We start from the raw sequence: 8,230 nt of genomic DNA, 5'->3' as shown, positions 1-8,230 counted from the left end.
TTGTGCTCGCGGGGAGGTGTTTGGGGGGAATTCCCCACTTGTTTTGTAACGAAGGATGTCCGTATACCATGGTTCTTCTTCGGTGTTTTCAGGTTCGGAGTCTATGGCACAGCAATAAGCCGGCTCTTTCCTTCGCTCGACCCGAAGGGTCATCCCGTCCCATTCATTCGGGATGTTGAGCATTGAAGCTAGCTTCGCTAGTGCATCCGCGAATTGGTTGTCGTCTCTTGGTAAGTACGTATACTCGATTTTTTCAAATTGCTCGACTATTTGGTCTAAGTGAGCTTGATATTTTGAGAGACTAGTGCTTCGGACCTTCCATCTTTTGGATATATGGTTGATTATTAGGGAAGAATCCCCGAAGACTTGTAGATGTTTGACTCCGAGGCTAACTGCGGCCTCTAGCCCAACTATGCAGGCCTCGTATTCGGCGGCGTTGTTTGTGGCCTCGAAGTCAAGTTTGACGGAAATTGGTATATGGGCCCCTTCGGGACTGACTAGGAGAACTCCGACGCCGCATCCTTTCTGGTTGGACGCGCCATCGAAGTATAGTGTCCAATAGTCGTCTCGTATCATCAGAAGTTCCTCGTCAGGGAGGAGGTAAGCTTCCGTGGTTTCCTCATTCGTGGCATGCTCGGCCAGGAATTCGGCTACCGCTCTTCCTTTGATTGTTTTTTCTGGCATGAATTTTAGGTCGAATTCTGAGAGCATGACTAGCCACCTGGACAGGCGACCATTTAGGGCGGGCTTTTCGAACATGTATTTTAAGGGGTCTAGTTGTGACACTATATGAACAGTGTGGGCCAATAGGTAATGTCTGAGTTTTTTGGATGCCCAGACGAGGGCGAGGCAGGTTTTCTCAAGTTCTGTGTATCTCGTCTCGTACTGTATGAACTTCTTGCTCAAGTAGTAAATGGCTCGCTCGGATCCATGTACACACTGTGAGAGCATAGCTCCCGCTGCAGTATCCGTGACGGTTAGGTATAGGCGTAAAGGGATTCCAGGCAAAGGCGGGGAGAGGACGGATGGTTTGCTTAGATATTCTTTGATTTTATCGAAGGCAGTTTGGCATTGTTCATCCCATTCGACTTTTTCTTCTTTTCTTAATTTTTTTTGAATATTGGCTCACAAGTCATAGTAAGCTTGGAAATGAACCTACTAATGTATTGCAGCTTTCCTAGGAAGCCCCTTATTTGTTTTTCAGTTTTTTTGTGGGGGCATTTCGGTAATGGCTTTGATCTTGGATGGGTCAATCTCGATTCCTCGCGTACTAACAACATATCCTAGCAATTTTCCAGAGGTTACCCCGAACACACATTTTTGTGGATTTAGTCTCATGTTATATTTCAAGATTCGGGTGAAGAACTTTTTAAGTGCCGGGAGGTGACCGTGCCGGTCTTTAGATTTGACGATCATGTCGTCCACATAGACCTAGATTTCTTTGTGTATCATGTCATGGAGTAACGTGGTGGCTGTTCTTTGATAGGTGGCCCCCGCGTTTTTCAAACCAAAAGGCATTACAGTGTAACAATATGTACCCCAAGGGGTAATGAAAGTTGTTTTTTCCATGTCTTCTTCTGCCATGAGTATTTGGTTATATCCGGCGTACCCGTCCATAAAGGAGAGGAGCGCGTGCTCTGCGGTGTTGTCTACTAGTATGTCAATGTGAGGTAGAGGGAAGTCATCTTTGGGACTGGCTTTGTTGAGGTCTCGAAAGTCTACGCACATTCGCACGCGTCCATCTTTTTTAGCTACGGGGACAATATTGGCCACCCATTCTGGGTAGTTGGAGACTTTTATAAAGCCGGCGTCTAATTGTTTAGTGACTTCTTCTTTTATTTTCAAGGCTATCTCTGGTTTGAGCCGCCGTAGCTTTTGTTTTACTCGCGTCATTTTGGGATCTAGCGGAATTTTATGCTCAGCGATTTCTCGATCTATTCCTGGCATGTCTTTGTAGGACCAAGCAAAGACACCCTCGAATTCCCGCAAAGTGGAGTTAGATCGGCTTTTTCAGTGGGAGTTAAGGTGAGGCCAATTTTAATGATTTTAGGATTTTTCTTCTGTTCCAATATTTACCGATTCTGTGTCCTCAATTATAGGAGTTTTGAGTTCTTGCTCATTTACAGCTTTTATCAATTCGGTATATTCCTCTTCTGGCTCTTTTCGTGCTCATTAGTGACGAGACATTCTGCATTATTACTCTGTTTTTTAAGCGGCATATACTCAAAAGTTTTGTTTATCTTATTAAAGTCATGAAGCATTACATCAAAAAGATCTCCCGGAGTAGATATTTCCGGGTCTAAACTATTTTTGGGAGGGGTTATAATTTTGCTAGGTTCGGACTCGGAGTCAGACTGGGATTCAGACTCTAATTCTTCGTACATCGGACCCTCTCCCGCAGATATCTTGAACTTCATCCCACGAGCATTAGTCCATTTGAAAGTCTTGCGTCACCCTCGTTGGATTTGGTCATCTTTTGAGGGTGATGGAGCGATCAATTTAGTAGGATCGAACAATTCATCTTGAAGAGCTAATGCCATAATTTCTGGTTCATTCTTCGCTCTTTTCTTTTCTAACCCAAACAATAGCCCGAAAGCATGTGAGTTGGCATAGCACGATTCTTTGAGGCGAGTGGCCTTTGAGAACATAAAGGGTCGTGTTCCAGAGCATGCATCTCTTGGGTTTGTGCGACCTCTAGGTATAGATGTTCGGGATATGCTTCTTCCATCGCGTTCCTTGATGGCTTATCACGGGTAGGTATTCAGGGGCCCTGCATTATTGTTGGGGAGTAGGAGACACATTACTTTGTTCGTGAGTCGGTTTTTAGACATTTTATGACTACCCTTAAGTCGGACTAGTATATTTGGACTACTATGTGTGCACTTTGAATTCTTTATATTTTCGAAAATCTTTGCCCGCGTGACATTCATAATTATTGGCATGTTCGGTTTTGGTGCCGAACATTTTCGTCGTAGGAGGCCTATCAACGACACAAAGAGTTATTTATTATTTGTTTTTTTTGAGTCGCCTCTAAAATCGAGTGCTTTTTCTTACGCCTTCGTAGCAATTCCTTTTTTACGAACGTTTTGTGGTGCTACGTGTTTTTTTTCTTTTGCGCTGGCACCGAGGCTGCTGCGCCTGACCAGAAGGCCAAGCAGCTGTTAGGTTATGATACATATGACAATTCATAAATCATGCGGAAAAACCATAAAGCCAGGAAAGCATATTATTTACACATAATCATTTAGCATAGTTTAGATGCATACACTTTGTTGCGTGCCTTCCCTAGCTGCGCCCGAACCGAACAAGAACAAGTCTTTAGGACTCCAAGTGTCGTCCCTCCGTAGATAGTCCACAGCACGTCCGGATCCGCCTTAAGCTTGACCAACTAGGATCGCCCTTAAGGTACTTAGAATTTTCGGCTAGTATAGGCAATTGTATGACTGAATTTTTGCTCTCAAAAATCACTTTGAATACTTGAATACACTTTATAAAATAATGACCCTAGGCCTTTATTTATAGAGGTATGGAAAGGGAATCGTAATCCTATTAGGATACGAATTAATTAAACTAGAATCCTAATAGAATTCTTATTTAATTAATTCATCCTTTTAGGTTTAGGAATTTAATCATATGTCGAAACCTGGTAGCTTTAGGATTTGTATAGCACACCAACACACACACGCACGCACAGCAGCCCACGAGGGGCGCCATGCGCGCGCGCGCAGCCCGCGAGCTCGCAGCCCACTGCCACGAGGCCCACACGCTGCCGCAGCGTTGGCGCGCGCTGGGCCTGCCTTGCGGTGGGCCTAGCGCAGCCTTGGCTGGTGCATTGTGGCGCGCTGGCTTGCTGGGCGATGGCCCGGCTTCGTGCTGGGCCTTCGTCTGGCAGGCCTCGTCCGGTGCTAATTCGTACAATACGCTTCCGATTAATTTCCCGATTCCGGAATTCATTTCCGATACGAAATATTTAATATTTCCGATTCCGGAATTAATTTCCGTTTCGAACAAATATTTAATATTTCCGTTTCCGGAATTGTTTTCCGATTCCGGTAATATTTCCGATTCTGACAATATTTCCGTTTCCGGCAATATTTCCGATTCCGGCAATATTTCCATTTCCGATAATATTTTCCGATACGTACCATGTTTCCGTTTCCGACAACATCTACGACTTGGATAATATTTATATTTCCGATACGATCCATATTTCCGTTTCCGGCAATATCATCGTTTCCGGAGCATTCATTTCTTGCCTGTGACGATCTCAGCTCCCACTGAAACCAAGATCCGTCGATTCCGAATATCCATAGATGGAGTATTTAATGCCATTAAATACTTGATACGTTTACGTACTATTTGTGTGACCCTACGGGTTCAGTGAAGAGTAAGCTGTGGATTAATATCATTAATTCCATTTGAACTGAAGCGGCCTCTAGCTAGGCATTCAGCTCACTTGATCTCACTGAATTATTAACTTGTTAATTAATACTGAACCGCACTTATTAGACTTAACATAGAATGCATACTTGGACCAAGGGCATTATTTCCTTCAGTCTCCCACTTGTCCTTAGGGACAAGTGTGCATTTCCTAATTCCTTTGTCGCTCGATGCTTGCTCTTGAACATAAGGTAAGAGTTGTCATCCTTATTATGTCCAGAGGTGTTCCTCGGTTTCAGAGTTCAACTGATCAATTAGACAGATAATCATAGCCTATGATTCATCCGACCACGGCCATGCATTTCACAGTTTCTAGCTCTCCGAGTGGCCTTGTACAACTTTTAAGCATCTCATCCCGATTTATGGGAGGACAATCCCAATCTTGCGATCTTGAGATTAGACTTCGTTTGATAGGTGATTACCTGAGCGTTGTCTTTATAGCCTCCTTTTACGGTGCGACGGTTGGTCAACGTCAAAGCAACCAGTTCTCAAACAAGTAATCTCAAATCACTCAGGTATTGAGGATTTAGTGTCTAATAATTTTAATGAAATTTACTTATGACAGATTTTCATCTCTTACAGTAATGAAATTTACTAGTCTTCCCAAAGTAAGTATCTATGCAAATGATTATGACATTGCCATGTCCACATAGTTCAAGAAACAGAACTACTAGTCATCTTGCATTCTAATCGTCTAACGTTTTCTATGCGTCCAATTTTATAGAAAACTCCGACTAGGGACCATTTTCAACCTTTGACATTCAAGTTCACTTGATAGACATTTCTTAGTCACAGGACTGGTCCTGACAGTCTATCTTGAATATATCGTCAAATTGAAGGGACTCATCATTTAATAAACCACAAATTAAATGGAAAAATGAATTCTTTTCATTTGTTGTGAATGATTAACCAATAATGTTTTACAAAGATTTAAACTCTAAAACTTTAAAACATTAAACAGGGATATCAAAGCCATTCTCCAATATGCTTGATTCCCATAGCTGCAGTGTGCGAGTTGTGCTTCGCCTGCGGCAGAGGTTTAGTCAATGGATCTGATATGTTGTCATCAGTTCCAATCTTGTTTATCTCGACTTCTTTTCTTTCAACGAACTCTCGTAGAAGGTGAAATCTACGAAGTACATGCTTGACTCTCTGGTGGTGTCTAGCCTCCTTTGCATGTGCAATAGCTCCGTTATTATCACAATACAGGGCTATTGGTCTTTTAATGGAGGGGACTACACCAAGTTCACCTATGAACTTCCTTAGCCATATAGCTTCCTTTGCTGCTTCATGTGCAGCAATGTACTCCGCTTCAGTTGTAGAATCCGCAATGGTGCTTTGCTTAGCACTTTTCCAGCTTACTGCACCTCTGTTGAGGCAGAGGACAAACCCAGACTGTGATCTGAAATCATCTTTGTCGGTTTGGAAACTTGCGTCCGTATAGCCTTTAACAATTAATTCATCATCTCCACCATAGACCAGGAAGTCATCTTTGTGCCTTTTCAGGTACTTCAGAATATTCTTGGCAGCAGTCCAATGCGCCTCTCCTGGGTCTGACTGGTATCTGCTCGTAGCACTGAGTGCGTACGCAACATCCGGGCGTGTACATATCATAGCATACATTATTGAACCAATCAATGATGCATATGGAATCCCATTCATTCGTCTACGCTCATCAAGTGTTTTTGGGCACTGAGTCTTGCTTAGAGTTATTCCATGAGACATGGGTAGGTAGCCTCGCTTGGAGTCTGCCATCTTGAACCTATCAAGCACCTTATTGATATAAGTGCTTTGACTAAGTCCAATCATCTTTTTAGATCTATCTCTGTAAATCTTGATGCCCAATATGTACTGTGCTTCTCCTAGATCTTTCATCGAAAATCATTTCCCAAGCCAAATCTTGACAGAGTTCAACATAGGAATGTCATTTCCGATAAGTAATATGTCGTCGACATATAATACTAGGAAAGCAATTTTGCTCCCACTGACCTTCTTGTATACACAAGATTCGTCTGCGTTCTTGATGAAACCAAAGTCACTGACTGCTTCATCAAAACGTATATTCCAGCTCCTGGATGCCTGCTTCAATCTGTAGATTGACTTCTTTAGCTTGCATACCTTTTTAGCATTCTTTGGATCCTCAAAACCTTCAGGCTGTGTCATAAACACAGTTTCTGTTAAAACGCCGTTTAAGAAAGCAGTTTTGACATCCATCTGCCATATTTCGTAATCGTAATATGCAGCGATTGCTAACATTATCCGAATAGACTTTAGCATTGCAACTGGTGCAAAGGTTTCATCGTAATCCACACCGTGGACTTGCCTGTAACCTTTTGCAACCAATCTAGCTTTGAAAACTTCAAGTTTCCCATCCTTGTCCTTTTTCAGTTTGAAAACCCATTTGCTTCCAATGGCTTGGTAGCCATCTGGCAAATCGACCGAATCCCATACTTGGTTTTCAGACATGGAGTCTAATTCAGATTGCATGGCTTATTGCCATTGCTTGGAGCTAGGGCTCGTCATAGCTTGTTTGTAAGTCGCAGGTTCATCACTTTCAAGTAATAGAACGTCATAGCTCTCGTTCGTCAAAATACCTAAGTACCTTTCCGGTTGAGATCTATATCTTTGCGATCTACGCGGGGTAACATTTCTTGATTGACCATGATTCTCACCAGATTCTTCTAAAGATCTCTGAGTTTCATCCTGAATGTCATCTTGAGCATTCTCTAGAGTTTGTTGTTCGACTCGAATTTCTTCGAGGTCTACTTTTCTCCCACTTGTCATTTTGGAAATGTGATCTTTCTCCAAAAAGACACCATCTCGAGCAACAAACACCTTGTTCTCAGATGTATTGTAGAAGTAATACCCCTTTGTTTCCTTTGGATAGCCCACAAGGATACATTTGTCAGATTTTGGATGAAGTTTGTCTGAAATTAATCGTTTGACGTATACTTCACATCCCCAAATCTTAAGAAAAGACACATTTGGAGGCTTTCCAAACCATAATTCATATGGAGTCTTTTCGACAGCTTTAGACGGAGCTCTATTTATAGTGAGTGCAGCTGTATTTAGTGCATGTCCCCAAAATTCTAATGGAAGTTTGGCCTGACCCATCATTGACCTGACCATGTCTAGCAAGGTTCTGTTCCTCCGTTCCGAGACACCGTTCCATTGTGGTGTTCCAGGAGGAGTCAATTCTGATAGAATTCCACATTCTTTCAGATGGTCATCAAATTCATAGCTCAGATATTCACCGCCTCTGTCAGACCGCAGTGCCTTAATCTTCTTGCCTAATTGATTCTCTACTTCACTCTGAAATTCCTTGAATTTGTCAAAGGATTCAGACTTATGCTTCATTAGGTAGACATAACCATATCTACTGAAGTCATCAGTGAAAGTGATAAAGTAGCTGAAACCACCTCTAGCATTTGTACTCATTGGTCCACATACATCTGTATGGATTAAACCCAACAGTTCATTTGCTCTTTCTCCAACTTTAGAGAAAGGTTGCTTTGTCATTTTTCCAAGTAAACATGATTCGCATTTACCATAATCCTCTAAGTCAAATGGTTCTAGAATTCTTTCCTTTTGAAGTTTTTCTAAGCGTTTCAAGTTTATATGGCCTAATCGACAATGCCACAGATAGGTGAGATCTGAATCATCCTTTTTGGCCTTTTTGGTATTTATGTTATATACTTGTTTGTCGTGATCTAATAAATAAAGTCCATTGACTAATCTAGCAGATCCATAAAACATCTCTTTAAAATAAAACGAACAACTATTGTCTTTT

This window comes from Spinacia oleracea, chromosome 2, assembly GCF_020520425.1.
Source record: "Spinacia oleracea cultivar Varoflay chromosome 2, BTI_SOV_V1, whole genome shotgun sequence".
NCBI classification, from domain to species: domain Eukaryota; kingdom Viridiplantae; phylum Streptophyta; class Magnoliopsida; order Caryophyllales; family Amaranthaceae; genus Spinacia; species Spinacia oleracea.
Note: the sequence above shows the minus strand (reverse complement) of the source record.